Source organism: Triticum urartu, chromosome 4 (assembly GCF_003073215.2).
Source record: "Triticum urartu cultivar G1812 chromosome 4, Tu2.1, whole genome shotgun sequence".
In the NCBI taxonomy this organism is placed as follows: Eukaryota; Viridiplantae; Streptophyta; class Magnoliopsida; order Poales; family Poaceae; genus Triticum; species Triticum urartu.
Window position 1 is genome coordinate 222696200 of NC_053025.1, and position 22173 is coordinate 222718372.

The following is a 22173-nucleotide window of genomic DNA, read 5'->3' on the forward strand; positions in this document are numbered from 1 at the left end:
CCTCCAGCAGAGCGCGCCAAAATAGAGGCGGAGAAGAAGGCCGAGGAAGAGAAGCGCACCATGAAACAGGCTGCATGGGAGGCCTATATCGCGTCCGAGAGAGTCAGGCAATTGGCTCTTTGGCAGAAGGCTCGTGCGAGGGCCTTGAGGGTGGCGGAGGACGCCCGTGCCGACGCCCTGAGTGCAGTCGGGCCTAAGCGCCTCATCTACGCTTGGCGGTACGTGGACCGGGTGCACGCTTCCAGCGAGGAGGAGTACCTGTTGGCGCCGGATCACCACACCGGTGAGATCGCGCTCGCCTGCCAGCAAGCCGCCAATCAGCACCTCGCGAGTTGCGAGGCTGAGGAAGAGGCGTTGTGTCAGCGCGCTGGAAAACGGCCGTGCTCCAGGGCACTCGTGGCGCGCTGCAAGCGCTCCTGCGAGCGCCATGGCTTTTAGGAGGAGTATAATTTTTGTTTCGTAAGGCGATCTCATTAGTTTTGGGACGCAAATGATAAATCCCGAACGTTCAGGAATTTTTAGCGTCCTTAATTAAGTATGTAAAAGGGAAAGTTTGGAAACCTTGTGTATTCGTACGCATTTTGCAAGTACGTGCATATAGCACAAACTTTACTATATACTATCGCACTACACGTCTTTCTCGATATATGCTTGCAGACTGTGCTACTCCCTCCGTCCAGGTCAATAAGTCATCTTCTGTTGTGCACCGTGACCAAGAAGGAGGGAATACTTATACACCTAGACGGAGGGAGTACTACTATTACTTATGTACGTGCAAATGCACGTTTTAACATTACGATGCGGTTTTTGTAAAAGTAGAAAAACATCACTAGTCAAGCTTGTGAAACGATTCAATGCAAAACAAATGCAAAAATGCTTGTTTGATTGTTTACTTTTAGCTTCCTTCTCTGTGGTTATTTCTCTGTCGTACTTTGTACGGAGTATCTCACTGGTTGGAAAGGCATGCAAATTCCCAAACCGCTTCCTACACCCTGTATCTCACTAGTTGCCGGCGTTGACGTTGTCGCCCATGTCGAGGATGAGGTTGCCGAGGTCGGGGAAGAAGTCATCGTTCGCGAAGTCATCACTGCCAGCTGTCGCGCGAGTGCACTCCCCAAAAAACTGATCGCCCCTCCCCCGTACAGGATCACAAGAGGCGGGGGTCCGGAGGCCTGCTGTCCCTTCTCCCGGTGCACACCGAAAGGAGGGATGGAGAAGACTTGCTTGGCGGCGCAATGATCTGGAACGATGGTGAGAAACTATATAGTGTGGGTCGGGTAGGTCGTGGGAGTATAGCTCTGTCCTTGGCTCAATCCCGCAACCTGCGGCACGTCGTGACGAGGTGTGGCGTGGCGAGGCGAGTGAGGAGGAGGAGCGCGCGTGTAGGTCTCCTCTTCTCATGCTCATACAAGTGGTAAAAGAGCTCACCTTATGAAGGCCTACTAGCAAAATTCCAACATCGACCAGGCCGTCCATGAAACGTGAGTGGCTGTAGGGGATGTTGCGCCAGTTGAATATATGAGCAAGTTACTACGAGATTTAATCCGAATAAGCACAAAATAAATCATGACGGCTATAACAGAGATGAAACTAATCATGTGGACTAGCATAGTAGTAGGATACAGAGTAGAAACATGAATTCTACCACGATTTCGAATAGGAAGGACAGGAACACATATGGTGCAACGGGAGCAGCACCGTTGGCATTGAGGTTGTCGCCCATGTCCAAACACCACGTAGACACGGTCTTTGAGCACGGTTCGTAGTCGTTCCACGCTCGGGCATTGAAGTTTGTAACTATTTTAGATTAGAATATACTACTCCTCTGGTGCCGGTAGTAGAGCAGAGTCCTACTCTACTACTCTACTCAAGCAAGTTAGGGCATAGCATTGTAGGGAGTACCAGTACTGTGATCACTCAAGCAAGTTGTCTGGCATCGACATGACCATACGCTTCTGGTATGTGTCTCGTAAGTCAAGCGGCGTGCTGTAGTCATCATCACCTGTCCACTTCCCGCAACATATATTCGCTTGTCCATCTTTGTCCGCGCATAATCTCATCCAATCTTCCATCCCCGCTAAGGCGCCTCCCCCCCTCGTCCGAAACCCAAGCACTAACAATGGCAGAACCGAGCAGCGTCCGCTGAAAGAGTGGCTGGAATTCGCTCCCCACAGAGGTAATCAAGCTCATTGTTTCACGTGTGCACAATTTCAGTACCATGCCGCTCGCCGCGTGCTCGTCGGGGATGTACTATTTACTCAAAGCCCTCAGGCCAGAGCTTTTTAAGCCAACTCCTTGCTTGTTGATGCCGCCTAATCTTCAGAAACGGCATTTAATGTGCATAATTCAAATTTGAACTACAAGCACAAGCTCCAGTGCATCAAAGTTGTGTGAAAAAACACATGTGTGTCCTTGGGTGAATTTCTAGGTCCCATGCACGAGATGGGAGTGAAATTCAAACATCTGGGCGTCATGGTTCGGCCGGAAAGATTGAGAAACTTAGTTTTTTAATTCTTGTAATTCCAAAACATGCCTGAAAAATCATGAAACTTGACATGGTGTCATGACATGGCACCAACATGCTGCGGTAATTTTCTTGGCCGAATTGGGACAAGCTTTGGTGTAAGCTTCTTGCAAACCGGAGCTTCCCTCAAGAAGGCTCATGGTTCCGAGAGGGAATGTGTCACCTCCGTGTGCGAAACGACATACGTACACTGACTTCTCCCGCCTTAATTTTTTTACATAGCCAGATTAGACCAAATAGAAGTACCATGCTAAATTTTGGAATTATTCCGGGCTCGTTTCGCCTTTTTATACATTAGTTGAGTTTCTGGGCATTTAATGTGCATAATTCAAATTTGAACTACAAGCACAGGCTCCAGTGCACCAAAGTTGTTTGAAAAATCACATGTGTGTCCTTGGGTGAATTTCTAGGTCCCATGCAAGAGATGGGAGTGAAATTCAAACATTAGGGCGTCGTGGCTTGGCCAGAAAGATTGAGAAACTTGGTTTTTTAATTCCTGTAATTCCAAAACACGCCTGAAAATCATGAAACTTGGCATGGTATCATGACATGGCACCAACATGTTGCGGTAATTTTTTTAGCCAAGTTGGGACAAGCTTTGGTGTAACCTTCTTGCAAACCAGAGCTTCCCTCAAGAAGGCTCGTGGTTCCGAGAGGGAACGTGTCACCTCCGTGTGCGAAATGACATACGTTGTAACGCCCCGAGACCGTTGCGCCAGGTGTCTTCGAGTTATTCACTGTTATTGCCTTGTCCTTTGTTTGCGTGTCATGCATTTCATATTATGTCATCATGTGCATCGCATTTGCATACATGTTCGTCTCATGCATCCGAGCATTTTCCCCGTTGTCCGTTTTGCAATCCGACACTCCTATGTCCTCCGGCGCCCTCCTTTTGCCTCTTTTCGTGTGCGGGTGTTGAACGTTCTCGGATTGGACCAAGATTTGCCAAGTGTCCTTGGTACACCACTGGTAGATCGCCTGTCAAGTTTCATGCCATTTGGACTTCATTTGATACTCCAACGGTTAACCGGGGAACCGTAAAGGCCGCGTGTGTGTTGCAGCCCAACACCCCTCCAAAGTGGCCCAAAACACATCCAAACCCCCTCCATCCTCTCGGTCGTTCGATCACGATCGCGTGGCCGAAAACCGCTCCTCTTTTGGACTCTCCTAGCTCCCTCTACCTATAAATATGTGTCTCCCTCCGAATTTCTCGCGCAGATCAAACCCTAGCACCGCTCCCCTCGCGCCGCCGGACGTTTCTTCCTCCGCGCCGGACATGTCCAGCCGCCACCTCACTCCATCCAATCAGAAGCCCCCACGTCGCCCCGCCGCCGCTCTCCTCCAACCGCTGCGCGCCACCTGTCGCTCCGCCTCCTCCCCACCGCGTCGGGCCTGAGTGTGCCGCCCGCTCAGCCCGCGGCTCCCCACGCCCCGTGCCGCCGTCGTTCCACGCGTCGCCGCCCGCCGTCTTGCCCGCCGCCACGCATTGCCTTGACCCACGCCAGCCGACGAGCCGACCAGTGCCGCCCGCGCAACCGCGCCACCGCGCGCAACCACCGCCACCTCGTCGTCGCTCCGCCGGCTTCGCCCGCTCCTCCGCCGATCCGGCCGCGAATCTGGCGAACCGCCGCGGATCCCGTCGACCTCCGCCCGTCCCCGCCTCGCCTCGGCTTCCGCGCCCTCGCCGAAGGCTCGCCGGAACCCTCGCCGGCCGGATCCATGGAAGATGGATCAGATCCACCATGTCCGTGAACCAAACAAATGCCCGTGTCCCGAATCCCTCCGTCCCGGGTCGAGCCCGTCCCGCGTTGACTTTTAGCGGAGGTGATTTTCTTCTAAGTCCCCGGATCTGTGATATTTTCAGGCAATGTTCTTTGCATCATAACTCTGTCATTGTAGCTCCGTTTTAGGCGTGTGATATATCAATTTGTTCATATGGATGTCCTCTTCATTTTGTTCCATTGCACTATGCTTGTTTGAGTCCATCTTGATGCCCTAATGACTGTTGCAAGAGTGCTATAAAATGTTAGTTCCTGATTCTTATCAGTTTATGAGCATTTGTCATTTTTGCCATGATTATTGTGTGTTGCATATGGGCATGAGCTCTACATGTGTTTTGCTATATGCCATGCCATCTTTACAGGGGTGTATGCCATGTATTTTTGTGATCAATGTGGTGACTAGCACAAGCATGCAAAGTAGCTCTCGTAATATTGCTGTTTTCAGGGACTTAGAATCCTTCTTAGTCATTTTCCTGCTGTTATTTTTATGCCATGTATTCATGTTGCTACAGAGAGATCCATGCTTCTTTTGAGTATGTTTAGTAAGGATGATTTTGAGATATGATTATTCTATATCCATCCATGTCCATGTTTGCATTTATGGAGTGCCCTAGCATGACTCAATCTTGCTCTACTTTTGCTATAAAATGTTTTTGGCAGATTGTTTACGTGTTAATCAATTTTGCCAAGGTTGTTGTAGTTGGTCCATGCATGCTTTGAGCTTGTTCTTGCCATGGTTGGCTTCTTGATCATGTCTTCTTGCTGGTAGTATGCTTAGTTTGCCATGCAATGCCTTGTGGTGAGTGAATCGAGCTCGCAAACATGCCTTCATAATTCTGTTTTTGCCATGTCCAGTTTTCTGCTAAGTCTGAATCTGTTAACGGAACTTGATATGTTTACATGGGTGCCATCATATCTTCTGATCCTTTTTGGCTTATGGTCAGTAAGGGACTTTAGTTATATACTTTGAGTAGATTCATACCATGCCTTGCTTTGCTATGTCCTATTCCTGTAGCATGTTGTTATCTTGCTCTAAACATTGCTTCCTGGTGTTAATTCCTGACATGTTAGTATTTTCACTAAGTCTGTGAGGTTGATATCTTTTGCACTTTTGCCATGCTTGTTTGAACCTGCTATTGTGTGATTTAGCCATAGCTCAGTGTTCATCTTTTGTCAAGCATCTTGAGTAGATCACTGCCATGTGCTTTGTTGCTGTGTTAGAGTGCAGTAGCTTAGTTTCTTGTTGCATTCTAGATGGCATCGTGCTGTTAATTGTAGAATTGTGCCATTATTGTTTTGCTTGCCATTTGCAAACCGTGCATCCGATTCCTGTGATCTTTATATCGATTTCGACCGAAATCAACTCATCCTTCTAGTGGCACTCTTGGTTTGCCAAGTTGAGGCCTGTTTCAATCTTTTCCTTCCGGAGCTCGCATATGCATTGCAAATCACATCACGCATATCATGCCATGTTTTGCATCATGTTGCTTGTGCATTGCACTGTGGTTGATTGTGGTTTCCTTTGCTTGTGTTCTTGCCTCGGGTAGAGCCGGGAGACGAGTTTGTGATCGAGGAACCCGTTGAGTACGCTTACGAGGATCAAGCTTACGTCAACTCGGAGAACTTTGCAGGCAAGATGACCATACCATCGAAATCACTTCTATCTTTGCTTGCTAGTTGCTCACTCTTTTGCTATGCTACAATACCTACCACTTGCTATATCATGCCTCCCATATTGCCATGTCAAGCCTCTAACCCACCTTTCCTAGCAAACCGTTGTTTGGCTATGTTACCGCTTTGCTCAGCCCCTCTTATAGCGTTGCTAGTTGCAGGTGAAGATGGAGTTTGTTCCTTGTTGGAACATGATTATTGTTGGGATATCATTATTATATCTTGTTTACTTTAACGCACCTATATACTTGGTAAACGGTGGAAGGCTCGGCCTTATGCCTGGTGTTTTGTTCCACTCTTGCCGCCCTAGTTTCCGTCATACTGGTGTTATGTTCCTTGATTTTGCGTTCCTTACGCGGTTGGGTGTTATGGGAACCCCTTGACAGTTCGCTTTGAATTAAACTCCTCCAGCAAGGCCCAACCTTGGTTTTACCATTTTCCTACCTACCACCATATACCTTCCCTTGGGTTCTGTAGACTCAAGGGTCATCTTATTTTAACCCCCCCCCCCCGGGCTAGTGCTCCTCTGAGTGTTGGTCCGAACCGAGCTGCCTGCGGGGCCACCTCGGGGAAACTTGAGGTTTGGTTTTACTCGTAGCTAGTCTCATCCGGTGTTGCCCTGAGAACGAGATACGTGCGACTCCTATCGGGATTTGTCGGCACATCGGGTGGCTTTGCTGGTCTTATTTTACCATTGTCGAAATGTCTTGTAACCGGGATTCCGAGTCTGATCAGGTCATCCTGTGAGAAGGAATATCCTTCGTTGACTGTGAGAGCTTGTGATGGGCTAAGTGGGGACACCCCTGCAGGGTATAAACTTTTGAGAGTCGTGCCCGCGGTTATGGGCAGATGGGAATTTGTTAATGTCTGGTTGTAGAGAACTTGACACTTAACTTAATTAAAATGCATCAACCGCATGTGTAGCCGTGATGGTCTCTTTCCAGCGGAGTTCGGGAAGTGAACACGGTTCTTGTGTTATGCTTGAACGTAAGTAGTTTCAGGATCACTTCTTGATCTTTTCTAGTTCACGACCATGTTTTGCTTCCTCTTCTCGCTCTCATTTGCGTATGTTAGCCACCATATATGCTTAGTGCTTGCTGCAGCTCCACCTCACTACCTTTTCCCTACCCATAAGCTTAAATAGTCTTAATCGCGAGGGTGTGAGATTGCTGAGTCCTCGTGACTCACAGATACTTCCAAAACAGTTGCAGGTGCCGATGATGCCCGTGCAGATGACGCAACTGAGCTCAAGGAGGAGCTCGATGAAGATCTTGATCGTTGTCTTATTTCGTTTCCTTTCGATCAGTAGAGGACAGTTGGGGCAATCGGGGATCTGTTGCATTAGGGGTTGTCTTTCTTTATTTAGTTCCGTAGTCGGACCTTGATTGTATTCTGGATGATGTAATGCTATATTTATGTATTGTGTGAAGTGGCGATTGTAAGCCAACTCTTTATCCCTTCCTTTTTCAGTACATGGGATGTGTAAAGATTACCCCTCTTGCGACATGCCTACTATGCGGTTATGCCTCTAAGTCATGATCCGACACGTGGGAGATATAACCGCATTGTCGGTGTTACATACGTACACTGCCTTCTCCCACTGTAATTTTTTACATAGCTAGATTAGACTAAATAGAAGTACCGTGCTAAATTTTGGAATTATTTCGGGTTCGTTTGGCCTTTTTTATACATTAATTGAGTTTCTGGGCATTTAATGTGCATAATTCAAATTTGAACTACAAGCGCATGCTCCAGTTCACCAAAGTTGTTTGAAAAATCACATGTGTGTCCTTGGGTGAATTTCTAGGTCCCATGCAAGAGATGGGAGTGAAATTCAAACATCTGGACGTCATGGCTCGGCCGGAAAGATTGAGAAACTTGGTTTTTTAATTCATGTAATTCCAAAACATGCCTGAAAATCGTGAAACTTGGCATGGTCTCATGACATGGCACCAACATGTTGTGGTAATTTTTCTGTCTGATTTGTGAAGCCGCACACATTAACAATCAACAAAGTCATTTTGGAACAAGTGATGTCACGTTACAAATCGGAAACACAAGTATTAATGAAACCGTGGGCGTTCGACTTACCAATTACGTGCGGCCACACTTCCCCTTTTTTATTGGCTAGGAGGTGCCGTGCGGGGTAGCTATTTGAGTACGGGAGGCATGCGATCAGACCCCTGCGTGTGCTCATCGGGAGGAGAGCCCTTTTGACCGCTACCCACCGCGCACCTTCCTCCCAATGTCTCCATTAATGGTGTCTGAGCACCTGTTCTACGACGTGGCTATATGTCTCACTGGACTGAGATTTAAGAGATAAAAATGAAAATCTGAAAAGAAAGTTTTTCACGGATCTTGATGTAAGATCTGACGGACCTATATAGCATCGATTGTGACTTATAGCAAGCATGATGAATATAAGGATGATGACATTGGATAATAATTGTCTTACATATTTATAAACATAATTTAAAAAAGCCACATGCGGCAATGCCCGATATACACAAGGGAAAATAAGAAGGAAGCCACAGCAGCAACTAGTCTCCGCGACGGGCGGCGATGAGCTCTTTCTTGTCCTCGAGATGCTGGTTGAGAGCATCCAGGGATTCCTCCACCAGCCTTCTGTGCTCGATGCGTAGCATGGCATTCTCGTCCATAAGTTTCTCGACAATGACGTCGGTCCTCTTCAACAAGGTAGTGGTCTGCTCCTGCTGCTCCGCACTCCCGACAATCTTCACCCTCGGCAGGTCGCGCTCGGCCCGGAGCTTCGCATTGCTCTCATTTAGTTGCCGGATGACGTCGGTAGACTGTTCAAACGAGGCTTGCAGGTCATCCTGCAACCTCTCCCACCTAGAGATCTGATCCATCTGCCTAAGGACGAGGGCACGCATGCGCTTGTAAGAGTCCTCGCCTGCCCGCGAGGCAATTTCCCGGGCCGCCGCGGCGCGGGAGGACATCTCTGCTGCATTCGCGGCAGGGCGGGACATCTCTTCTGCTTCCGCGGCGCGGCCAGACCAGTCTGCTGCATCGACGGCGCGGCGGGTCCTCCATGCTACTTCAGCAGTGCGGCACGACCTCTCTGCTGCTACGGCCGTGCGGCGGGACATGTTGGCTGCTTTCGCGGCGAGGCGGGGCATCTCTCGTGCTCCCGCTTCTAGGCTCACCTCTCCCTAGTGGCAATCTCTTGACCTAGAACTCACACTGGCCATGGCGGATGCAAGGGAACGATGATGAATGACTTGTTTGTTTTTGACTTTTTGTGGATGAGGAGTTGAGGAGGAATGTGCAGTCATCTTGGAGTAGTAGTATTTATAACCACGTAGTAATACGCTCCTAAGTGGGAAACCGTTTAGGTTTTGATCGGTGTGAATAGGTTTGCAATTTGGAATTTGACAGGACGCATGCTTAAAATTTACTGACGATTATAGGTGCGGCACTATTCCCGAAAGGTGTAACGTGGGCACGTACACCTTCTCGGCCGTGTACGTGGCGTTTGCACCATAGGGTGCACCGCAATAGGCAATGTCGGCACCATCACGCATGGTTCTTTTAATTAGGATGTGTGTGCCCGTCTAGCGCACACACATTGATCTATCTAACTGTTTCAGTTTGTTGTGGCTAATCACAAACAGTTCATCCATGTGAAGTGTATGCCATCAATCACAGACACTTTGATCTGGCTGACCCGTTTCTGTTTTGTTGCCTAATCGCAAACAGTTAATCCTTTTGAAGTGTATGCCCTCAATCACACACACCTTGATCTCGCTGACCGTTTCTTTTGTGTTGCCTAATCACAAATAGTTCATCCGAGTGAACCGTATGCTGTGTATCGCACACGCCTTCATCTGGCTGCTCGTTTCTTTTGTTCCTCCTCATCGCAAACAGTTAATTGAACTGAACCATATGCCCTTCGTCGCACCCGCAACTAAAACCCGAACCGTGTTTGATGTATCCATCATCGCAAACGTTTTATACATTTCTGACGGTTTTCATACATCACCGTTTGCGATTATTGCATCGCACACAGTTTCTCGAAGGGTCCCTGATCGTAGTATCACGTTAGCAGCATCCTTCAGTAGTGTTACTTACCATCATGTAGTTCATTGCTATCTTGCATAAAGTGTAAACAAATAGTTTGATTGACATCTTTTGACCCATTTTAATAACAATCTTTATCAGTTTCCTCATTTGATGCTGGTTCATGAATATCTCATTGCCCCATACGCAGAAAGGGTCGAAGTGTGGATCTTTGGCAATGATATATGTACCTAAAAGCACCAAGTTAATATTAGAAGCTAAACAACAATTGAAAAATGATGTAGTACAACACTCCATCCATCCCATTATATAAGATTTTATTACATGTATATCTAGACATCATCAGAACATTAAGGTAACACTCTTCCTTGTTGCTATGTAGCCTGGGATTGCATATTTAGTCATTCACTCCAAATGGCTTCGCTCCACATTCACGACATCTTGGACGACTGTTGCACTGTGTCGCACCACAGATGACGCTCCAGCTTCTGCATCCTTCCTCCGGAGTCGCCGTCGCCTCCTAACTGCTCTCTCGTTCTCTCGTTTTACTGAGGCCTTGGGTTGAAAGTCAACGACGTCTCTCGATCTTGATCTCAATTTACCAAGCCCATGGGCTAAAAGTCTGACGACGTGTTTGGATCGAGGCCAGAGCAAACCAGGGGCTCTTGAACTCCAAAATACAAAAAATTACAAGATTCATAAGAAATAGCTTACTTACAACCTATTGGAAATTCATAGTTCTTACCTGGAGTAACAGCGAACCTTGATCGAGTGGAAAAAGTAAATGACTGAAAAATATAGTATCATTCCTAAGAGCAAGAGGGTCATTTCCAGTCTTGGATTACTCTAGCTTCCTGATCCTCGTGCAAGAGAAGCGCCCCAGCCACCCGTCCCCATGTTCGCTCCTTGCTGCCCTCCTCTTCTCTGCTCAAAGTACTTACTTTTCGTTGGCACAATTTAGAGTTTTAGGGGTAAATAAGCATTATCAAAGTAATTCTCTAGGTAACTACAAAGAGACGAAATCAAAGCTAAAGTTGTCATTTATTAAGAGATAAAGTAGAAGGCAAGCCAGAAGAAATAAGAACTCACAATAACAAGTGACAAACATGCCAATGTCGCAAATATTCAGTAGCAATAAAGCAATCAATCACAAAAAATTACCCCATTCTGTACCATCAACAAACTAATCTCCCTTCTAGAAGATACTAATCACTTCCAACCATTTCTTGCATGCAACTGTATCTTTCTTTCTAAATAATCCATTCATATACTATTTTTCTTAGAGGGAGCCCACTTCTGTAATGTTCAAGAATAGATATTTCAGTAAGTCTATGAAACACGTGTGCTAGACTGGTATAACGAATTGAAACTGTAATCATCAAGACCAAGCTGCAATGATTTTTCTTGTGAAGTTGTCTACAACCTTTTGTATCACAGAACAAAACATAATGGACTCACTCTCATTGGTTTTATAAGAGAAAAAATGTACTTGAGATAGTTCCACACTGTTGCATGGAGTTATCTAAATGCGGTATATCAGCTCTGCTTGATCTTTGTAGGAAATATACCATAATATATTTGCTATAATTATATTATGACATCTCTAAGTTGTTCAACAGTATAATTAAAATCAAAATTAACAAACGAGTCATTGAACAATCAATAATAGTCCTTGTAAGATTGGCAATCTCAATGTAACAATCACAATATTAGCAGGTTTACTTAAGCAACTCCTTGTAAGATTGCAATCTCAATGTAAAAATCACAAAGAAGTATTCATGTTTTCCTTTCCTCTTTGAAGTGTGAGAGTTGCAGCCTCGATTCTACCGCATGGGCCGTCGTTGAACTGAATGGTCAGTGAGCAAGTAGAGAAACCTTAGACGCACCACCTTAGTAGAAGAACATCAAGTCATCGTCTAGAAAGGAATGGCAGGTTAACATCTAAATAAAGGACTGACATGAACATCAAGCTCTAGCAGGTTAACAAAATCACAAACTTTTGTGTAGATTTCATAGCAATTATGAGCTAAGAACTTCCATGGGTTCAACCAGTACCACCAACGCACCTCACCCTCGCACAAACTCTCCTTCTACACCCCTATAAAATCTGTAAAAGAACAAATACTAACATTAGAACATGAAAATGCAGAAAGTTACAAGATTCAGAAGAAATAGCTTACTTACTACCTATTCCAAAATGGCTTCCCAACCCTAGTGCAAGAGAAACGCCCCAGCCACACGTCCCCATGTCGCTCCTCGCGCCCTCCTCTTCTCTGCTCAAAGTAATTACTTTTCATTGGTACAATTTAGAGTTTGGGGGGAAATAAGCATTACCCAAGGTGATTCTTTAGGGAACTCCAAAGAGATGAAAATCAAAGCTAAAGTTGTCACGTAATAAGAGATAAAGCAGAAGGCAAGCGAGAAGAATCCTTCTACCCCCTATAAAATTAGTAAAAGAAAAAATACTAACATTACAACATGATATAGAATTTTGCAAAGAATGAAACAAGACAACAACACATGGCTTTCTTATGCTAGCAATGAATGAGATACTCCAAATTGTGGATATGTTTTCAGCAGGTGGATGAGTCTATTAGATATTCTACAAGAGTCGGATGTCCATCAGATGATTGCTCTATAAGCTTCATCTTGTGCTTATTTACTAAAACAGGTGACTTGTTTTCAATTATATCTATGTTCAGTATGTGTTCCACAAGAATTAAAAGCAATTGGTTTATAATTAGCATGACTGATGGAATAAGCGTCAGTACCTTACTGCATTGGCAATTTGACCATGAAAAATTTCAGGGCAACGACTTAATAATTACATTTACAGATTTATGAACTGGACTTAATTCCCTTTTTCTTTCTAGGCCCTGACCCTAAATCAGTGCAAGAAGATGCATAGTCCTAAATCAAACTGTAAATTATGTTGATGTTCATTGATCAAACCTTACCATCAATCCAGCAATTGCAATCCACATACAGTGTAGATCGTACACCGCACACAATTTCCTTCGCAACCACAAAATGCAGTCCAAAAATATGGTCAAACCAGACCAACAATTCTCACCAAGACGCACACAACTTGATTTAGACCGCACCGGCTCATGCATCGAGGTGGCGGCGTGCTCCATCTCCCATAGACATCACATTATGAGATGCTAAGAGTTAGTCCAGTCAGAGTTTGGACTATCACGTCACTCATGTGCTCCACCTACTTGCTCCTCAAAAAAACATTATACACAAAGATTGTAAGAACCACATCAATGTTGGTATTGATTTGTCCACGTTCAAAGGACTTCTACCACCAGATCCAAACATTCTCGCTTCACACATCAGGCTGCACTGCAGAATTTGCAAAGTAACTGGAATAAATTGGGCATTTACTTATGCGAATTAACTCGCAAGATGGATGGACGCACTTGTTCACGTACCTGATCCGGCAGCCGGCAGCTTCTGCGGAGCTGATAATTTGTGTTTTGAGGTGCCATGTGACGTCAACGGCGGAGGGGTTGTGGCCGTAACTGTCGTCAATGGCGAAACAGAGGTTGGGGCTGACAGAGCCCAAGAATCGCGGAAGAAGGCCACAACCAGGTCCTACCCGATCATGAATCGCGTTGCCGGGGAAGCCCGGAATAGCATGTCCTCTTAGGTGCAGTACCTCGGCTTAGTCCGCTCCTACCGCCGGCCTCCACATCGCCTTCCGTCGATCGCCAGTGACCTCCCCCGGCACCCATCACCCCAATGTCTTTTCGTTGCAGCTGCACAAGCACGCCACATGAGCACAGTAAGTAGCAGTAGCACGAACACATACGGGGCTAGCCACGAACAACAACATTAGTACGGGTCAGCCGCGAGCACACGGGGCAGGCCGCGGGTAATAGCAACACCTGCAACATGACGGAGCGGCGGCGGCGAGCTAGTAACCCTAACCTTAGCTCGCCGGGCCGGGCAAATTGGGTGAGCCAGAGAAAGAGGACTGACCTAGCCGTTGCCGCCGCCGAGGACCACAGGGAATCGCCGGAAGGAGCCGCTGAGGACCATGGGGAATCGCCGCGAGGAGCCGTCCTCATCTTCCGTCGAGCATCGGCAAAGATAGAGGGGCGACGAGTTTCAAATTTTGACCTAGTTGCATGGGCGAAGAAGAGAGTGAGAGGGATCTATAGAGAGGCACGGGTTCTCGGCAGCGGCCAAGGGCGACTCATCTCGGATATCGATGTCGGCTCCTCGATGACCTCTCGGCGGTGGAGCGGGAGACGAGGAAAATAGAGAGGTCGCAGCAGGAGGGGTGGATTTTTTTCACATTTTTTCATGCACATTCTTGTCCGACAGTCCGACCCCAACCCGAGCGCACGTCTGCTCAAACTGCTGAAAAGCGATCCCCGCATCATCCGCCCGCCGCCGCGGCGAAGCACGCCCATTCTTCCCCGCCTTCCTCTGCCCCCTCCCAAACGCACCGCTCCTGCTCGCCGACCTCTCCCTCCGATGCCCACCAAGCAGGTCATCAAGCTCTAGTCAGGTTAACAAAATCGCAAACTTTTGTGTAAATTTCATAGCAATTATGAGCTAAGAACTTCCATGGGTTCAACCAGTACCATCGACGCACCTCACCCTCGCACAAACTCTCCTTCTACCCCCGTATAAAATCTGTAAAAGAACAAATACGAACATTAGAACATGAAAATGCAGAAACTTACAAGATTCAGAAGAAATAGCTTACTTACTACTTATTCCAAAATCGCTTCCCAACCCTAGTGCAAGAGAAACGCCCCAGCCACACGTCCCCATGTCGCTCCTCACGCCCTCCTATTCTTTGCTCAAAGTAATTACTTTTCATTGGTACAATTTAGAGTTTTGGGGGAAATAAGCATTACCCAAAGTGATTCTTTAGGGAACTCCAAAGAGATGAAAATCAAAGCTAAAGTTGTCACGTAATAAGAGATAAAGCAGAAGGCAAGCGAGAAGAATCCTTCTACCCCTATAAAATTAGTAATAGAAAAAATACTAACATTAGAACATGATGTAGAATTTTGCAAAGAATGTAACAAGACAACAACACTTGGCTCTCTTATGCTAGCAATGAATGAGATACTCCAAATTGTGGATCTGTTTTAGCAGGTGGATGAGTCTATTAGATATTCTACAAGAGTCGGATGTCTGTCAGATGATTGCTCTATAAGCTTCATCTTGTGCTTATTTACTAAAACAGGTGACATGTTTTAAATTATATCTATGTTCAGTATGTATTCCACAAGAATTAAAAGCAATTGGTTTATAATTAGCATGAGTGATGGAATAAGCGTCAATACCTTACTGCATTGGCAATTTGACCATGAAAAAATCAAGGCAACGACTTAATAATTACATTTACAAATTTATGAACTTGACTTAATTCCCTTTTTCTTTCTAGGCCCTGGCCTAAATCAGTGCAAGAAGATGCATAGTGCTAAATCAAACTGTAAATTATGTTGATGTTCATTGATCAAACCTTACCATCAATCCAGCTATTGCAATCCACATACAGTGTAGATCGTACACCGCACACAATTTCCTTCGCAACCACAAAATGCAGTCCAAAAATATGGTCAAACCGGACCAACAATTCTCACCAAGACACGCACAACTTGATTTAGACCGCATCGTCTCATGCATCGACGAGGCGGCGTGCTCCATCTCCCATAGACATCGCATTATGAGATGCTAAGAGTTAGTCCAGTAAGAGTTTGGACTATCACGTCACTCATGTGCTCCACCTACTTGCTCCTCAAAAAAACATTGTAGACAAAGATTGTAAGAACCACATCAATGTTGGTATTGATTTGTCCACATTCAAAGGACTTCTACCACCAGATCCAAACATTCTCGCTTCACACATCAGGCTGCACTGCAGAATTTGCAAAGTAACTGGAATCAATTGGGCATTTATTTATGCTAATTAACTCGTAAGATGGATGGACGCAGTTGTTCACGTACCTGATCCGGCAGCCGACAGCTTCCGTGGAGCTAATAATTTGCGTTTTGAGGTGCCATGTGACGTCAACGGCGGAGGGGTTGTGGCCGTAACTATCGTCAATGGCGAAACGGAGGTTGGGGCTGACAGAGCCCAAGAATCGCGGAAGAAGGCCACAACCAGGTCCTACCCTATCATGAATCGCGCTGCTGGGGAATCCCGGAATAGCATGTCCTCTTACACGCAGTACATCGGCTTAGTCCACTCCTACCGCCGGCCTCCACATCGCCTTCCGTCGATCGCCCGTGCCAGCCCCCGGCACCCATCACCCCAATGTGTTTTTGTTGGAGCTGCACAAGCACGCCATAGGAGCACAGTAAGCAGCAGCAGCACGAACACACAGGGGGCTAGCCAAGAACAACAACATCAGTACGGGCCGGCCATGAGCACACGAGGCCGGCGGCGGGTAATAGCAACACCTGGAACATGACGGAGCAGCGGCGGCGAGCTGGTAACCCTAACCCTAGCTCATCGGCCGGGAAAATTGGGTGAGCCAGAGAAAGAGGACTGACCTAGCCGTCGCCGCCGCCGAGGACCACGGGGAATCGCCGGGAGGAGCCGCTGAGGACCATGGGGAATCACCGCGGGGAGCCATCCTCATCTTCCGTCGAGCACCGGCAGAGATAGAGGGGCGACGAGTTTCAAATTTCGATCTAGTTGGATGGGCGAAGAGGAGAGCGAGAGGAATCTGTAGAGAGGCACGGGTTCTCGGCGGCGGCCAAGGGCGACTCATCTCGGATATCGATGCCGGCTCCTCGATGACCTCTCGGTGGTGGAGCGGGAGACAAGGAAAAGAGAGAGGTCGCAGCAGGAGGGGTGTATTTTTTTTGCATTTTCTTCGTGCACATTCTTTTCGGACGGTCCGACCCCAACCCGAGCGCACGTTTGCTCGAACTGCTGAAAAGCGAACCCCGCATCATCCGCCCGCCGCCCGCGGCAAAGCCCGCCCGTTCCTCCCCGCCTTCCTCCGCCTCCGCCCAAATGCACCGCTCCTGCTCGCTGACCTCTCCCTCCGATGCCCACCGAGCAGGTCATCAAGCTCTAGTCAGGTTAACAAAATCACAAACTTTTGTGTAGATTTCATAGCAGTTATGAGCTAAGAACTTCCATGGGTTCAACCAGTACCACCGACGCAGCTCACCCTCGCACAAACTCTCCTTCTACCCCCCTATAAAATCTGTAAAAGAACAAATACTAACATTAGAACATGAAAATGCAGAAACTTACAAGATTCAGAAGAAATAGCTTACTTACTACTTATTCCAAAATCGCTTCCCAACCCTAGTGCAAGAGAAACGCCCCAGCCACACGTCCCCATGTCGCTCCTCGCGCCCTCCTCTTCTCTGCTCAAAGTAATTACTTTTCATTGGTACAATTTAGAGTTTGGGGGGCAATAAGCATTACCCAAAGTGATTCTTTAGGGAACTCCAAAGAGATGAAAGTCAAAGCTAAAGCTGTCACGTAATAGGAGATTAAGCAGAAGGCAAGCGAGAAGAATCCTTCTACCCCCTATAAAATTAGTAAAAGAAAAAAATACTAACATTAGAACAGGATGTAGAATTTTGCAAAGAATTAAACAAGACAACAACACATGCCTCTCTTATGCTAGCAATGAATGAGATACTCCAAATTGTGGATCTGTTTTAGCAGGTGGATGTGTCTATTAGATTTCTACAAGAGTAGGATGTCCGTCAGATGATTGCTCTATAAGCTTCATCTTGTGCTTATTTACTAAAACATGTGACCTATTTTCAATTATATCTATGTTTAGTATGTATTCCACAAGAATTAAAAGCAATTGGTTTATAATTAGCATGCCGGATGGAATAAGTGTCAATACCTTACTGCATTGGCAATTTGACCATGAAAAAATCCAGGGTAACGACTTAATAATTACATTTACAGATTTATGAACTTGACTTAATTCCCTTTTTCTTTCTAGGCCCTGGCCCTAAATCGGTGCAAGAAGATGCATAGTGCTAAATCAAACTGTAAATTATGTTGATGTTCATTGATCAAACCTTACCATCAATCCAGCTATTGCAATCCACATAGAGTGTAGATCATACACCGCACACAATTTCCTTCACAACCACAAAATGCAGTCCAAAAATATGGTCAAACCAGACCAACAATTCTCACCAAGACACGCACAACTTGATTTAGACCGCACCGGCTCATGCATCGACGAAGCGGCGTGCTCCATCTCCCATAGACATCACATTACGAGATGCTAAGAGTTAGTCTAGTCAGAGTTTGGACTATCACGTCACTAATGTGCTCCACCTACTTGCTCCTCGAAAAAACATTGTACACAAAGATTGTAAGAACCACATCAATGTTGGTATTGATTTGTCCACGTTCAAAGGCCTTCTACCACCAGATCCAAACATTCTCGTTTCACACATCAGGCTGCACTGCAGAATTTGCAAAGTAACTGAAATCAATTGGGCATTTATTTCTGCTAATTAACTCGCAAGATGGATGGACGCAGTTGTTCACGTACCTGATCCGGCAGTCGGCAGCTTCCGCGGAGCTGATAATTTGCATTTTGAGGTGCCATGTGACGTCAACGGCGGAGGGGTCGTGGCCGTAACTATCGTCAATGGCGAAACGGAGGTTGGGGCTGACAGAGCCTAAGAATCGCGGAAGAAGGCCACAACCAGGTCCTACCCTATCATGAATCGTGCTGCGGGGGAAGCCCGGAATAGCATGTCCTCTTACACGTAGTACCTCGGCTTAGTCCGCTCCTCCCGCCGGCCTCCACATCGCCTTCCGCCGATCGCCAGTGCCAGCCCCCGGCACCCATCACCCCAATGTCTTTTCGTTGGAGCTGCACAAGCACGCCACAGGAACACAGTAAGCAGCAACAGCACGAACACACAGGGGGGCTAGCCACGAACCACATCATCAGTACGGGTCGGCCACGAGCACACGGGGCTGGCGGCGGGTAATAGCAACACCTGCAACATGACGGAGTGGCGGCGGCGAGCTGGTAACCCTAACCCTAGCTCGCCGGGGCGGGCAAATTGGGTGAGCCAGAGAAAGAGGACTGACCTAGCCGCCGCCAAGGACCATGGGGAATCGCCGGGAGGAGCCGCTAAGGACCATGGGGAATCGCCGCGAGGAGCCGTCCTCATCTCCCGTCGAGCACCGGCAGAGATAGAGGGGCGACGAGTTTCAAATTTCGATCTAGTTGGATGGGCGAAGAGGAGAGCGAGAGGGATCTGTAGAGAGGCACGGGTTCTTGGCGGCGGCCAAGGGCGACTCATCTCGGATATCGATGCCGGCTCCTCGATGACCTCTCGGCGGTGGAGCGGGAGACGAGGAAAAGAGAGAGGTCGCAGCAGGAGGGGTGTATTTTTTTCGCATTTTTTTCGTGCACATTCTTGTCCGACGGTCCGACCCCAACCCGAGCGCACGTCTGCTCGAACTGCTGAAAAGCGATCCCCGCATCATCCGCCCGCCGCCGCGGCGAAGCCCGCCCGTTCTTCCCAGCCTTCCTCCGCCTCCGCCCAAATGCACCGCTCTTGCTCGCCGACCTCTCCCTCCGATGCCCACCGAGAAGGTCATCAAGCTCTAGTCAGGTTAACAAAATCACAAACTTTTGTGTAGATTTCATAGCAATTATGAGCTAAGAACTTCCATGGGTTCAACCAGTACCACCGACGCACCTCACCCTCGCACAAACTCTCCTTCTACCCCCCTGTAAAATCTGTAAAAGAACAAATACTAACATTAGACCATGAAAATGCAGAAACTTACAAGATTCAGAAGAAATAGCTTACTTACTACTTATTCCAAAATCGCTTCCCAACCCTAGTGCAAGAGAAACGCCTAGCCACACGTCCCCATGTCGCTCCTCGCGCCCTCCTCTTCTCTGCTCAAAGTAATTACTTTTCATTGGTACAATTTAGAGTTTGGGGGGAAATAAGCATTACCCAAAGTGATTCTTTAGGGAACTCCAAAGAGATGAAAGTCAAAGCTAAAGTTGTCACGTAATAAGAGATAAAGCAGAAGGCAAGCGAGAAGAATCCTTCTACCCCCTATAAAATTAGTAAAAGAAAAAATACTAACATTAGACAATGATGTAGAATTTTGCAAAAAATGAAACAAGACAACAACACATGGCTCTCTTATGCTAGCAATGAATGAGATACTCCAAATTGTGGATCTGTTTTAGCAGGTGGATGAGTCTATTAGATATTCTACAAGAGTCGGATGTCCGTTAGATGATTGCTCTATAAGCTTCATCTTGTGCTTATTTACTAAAACAGGTAACATGTTTTCAATTATATCTATGTTCAGTATGTATTCCACAAGAATTAAAAGCAATTGGTTTATAATTAGCATGACTGATGGAATAAGCGTCAATACCTTACTGCATTGGCAATTTGACCATGAAAAATATCAGGGCAACGACTTAATAATTACATTTACAGATTTATGAACTTGACTTAATTCCTTTTTCTTTCTAGGCCCTGGCCCTAAATCAGTGCAAGAAGATGCATAGTGCTAAATCAAACTGTAAATTATGTTGATGTTCATTGATCAAACCTTACCATCAATCCAGCTATTGCAATCCACATACAGTGTAGATCGTACACCGCACACAATTTCCTTCGCAACCACAAAATGCAGTCCAAATATATGGTCAAACCAGACCAACAATTCTCACCAAGACACACACAACTTGATTTAGACCGCACCGGCTCATGCATCGACGAGGCGGCGTGCTCCATCTCCCATAGACATCACATTATGAAATGCTAAGAGTTAGTCCAGTCAGAGTTTGGACTATCACCTCACTCATGTGCTCCACCTACTTGCTCCTCGAAAAAACATTGTACACAAAGATTGTAAGAACCATATCAATGTTGGTATTGATTTGTCCACGTTCAAAGGACTTCTACCACTAGATTCAAACATTCTCACTTCACACATCAGGCTGCACTGCAGAATTTGCAAAGTAACTGGAATCAATTGGGCATTTATTTATTCTAATTAACTCGCAAGATGGATGGACGCAGTTGTTCACGTACCCGATCCGGCAGTCGGCAGCTTCCGCGGAGCTGATAATTTGCGTTTTGAGGTGCCATGTGATGTCAACGGCGGAGGGGTCGTGGCCGTAACTATTGTCAATGGCAGAACGGAGGTTGGGGCTGACAGAGCCTAAGAATCGCGGAAGAAGGCCACAACCAGGTCCTACCCTATCATGAATCATGCTGCCGGGAAAGCCCGGAATAGCATGTCCTCTTACACGCAGTACCTCGGCTTAGTCCGCTCCTGCCGCCGGCCTCCACATCGCCTTCCATCGATCGCCAGTGCCCGCCCCCGGCACCCATCACCCCATTGTCTTTTCGTTGCAGCTGCACAAGCACGACACATGAGCACAGTAAGCAGCAGCAGCACGAACACACAGGAGGCTAGCCACGAACAACAACATCAGTACGGGTCGGCCACGAGCACATGGGACCGGCGGCGGGTAATAGCAACACCTGCAACATGACGGAGCGGCGACAACGAGCTGGTAACCCTAACCCTAGCTTGCTGGGCCGGGCAAATTGGGTGAGCCAGAGAAAGAGGACTGACCTAGCCGTCGCCGCCGCAGAGGACCACGGGGAATCGCCAGGAGGAGCCGTTGCGGACCATGGGGAATCGCCGCGAGGAGTCGTCCTCATCTTCCATTGAGCACCGACAGAGATAGAGGGACGACGAGTTTCAAATTTCGATCTAGTTGGATGGGCGAAGAGGAGAGCAAGAGGGATCTGTAGAGGGGCACGAGTTCTCGGCGGCGGGCAAGGGCGACTCGTCTCAGATATCGATGCCGGCTCCTCGATGACCTCTCGGCGGTGGAGCGGGAGACGAGGAAAAGAGAGAGGTCGCAGCAGGAGGGGTGGATTTTTTTTTCTTCGCATTCTTTTTCATGCACATTCTTGTCCGACGGTCCGACCCCAACCCGAGCGCACGTCTGCTCGAACTGCTGAAAAGCGATCCCCGCATCATCCGCCCGCCGCCGCGGCGAAGCCCGCCCGTTCTTCCCCGCCTTCCTCCGCCTCCGCCCAAACGCACCGCTCCTGCTCGCCGACCTCTCCCTCCGAAGCCCACCGAGCAGGTCAGCTCCTCCGTCGACTGCCATTCCC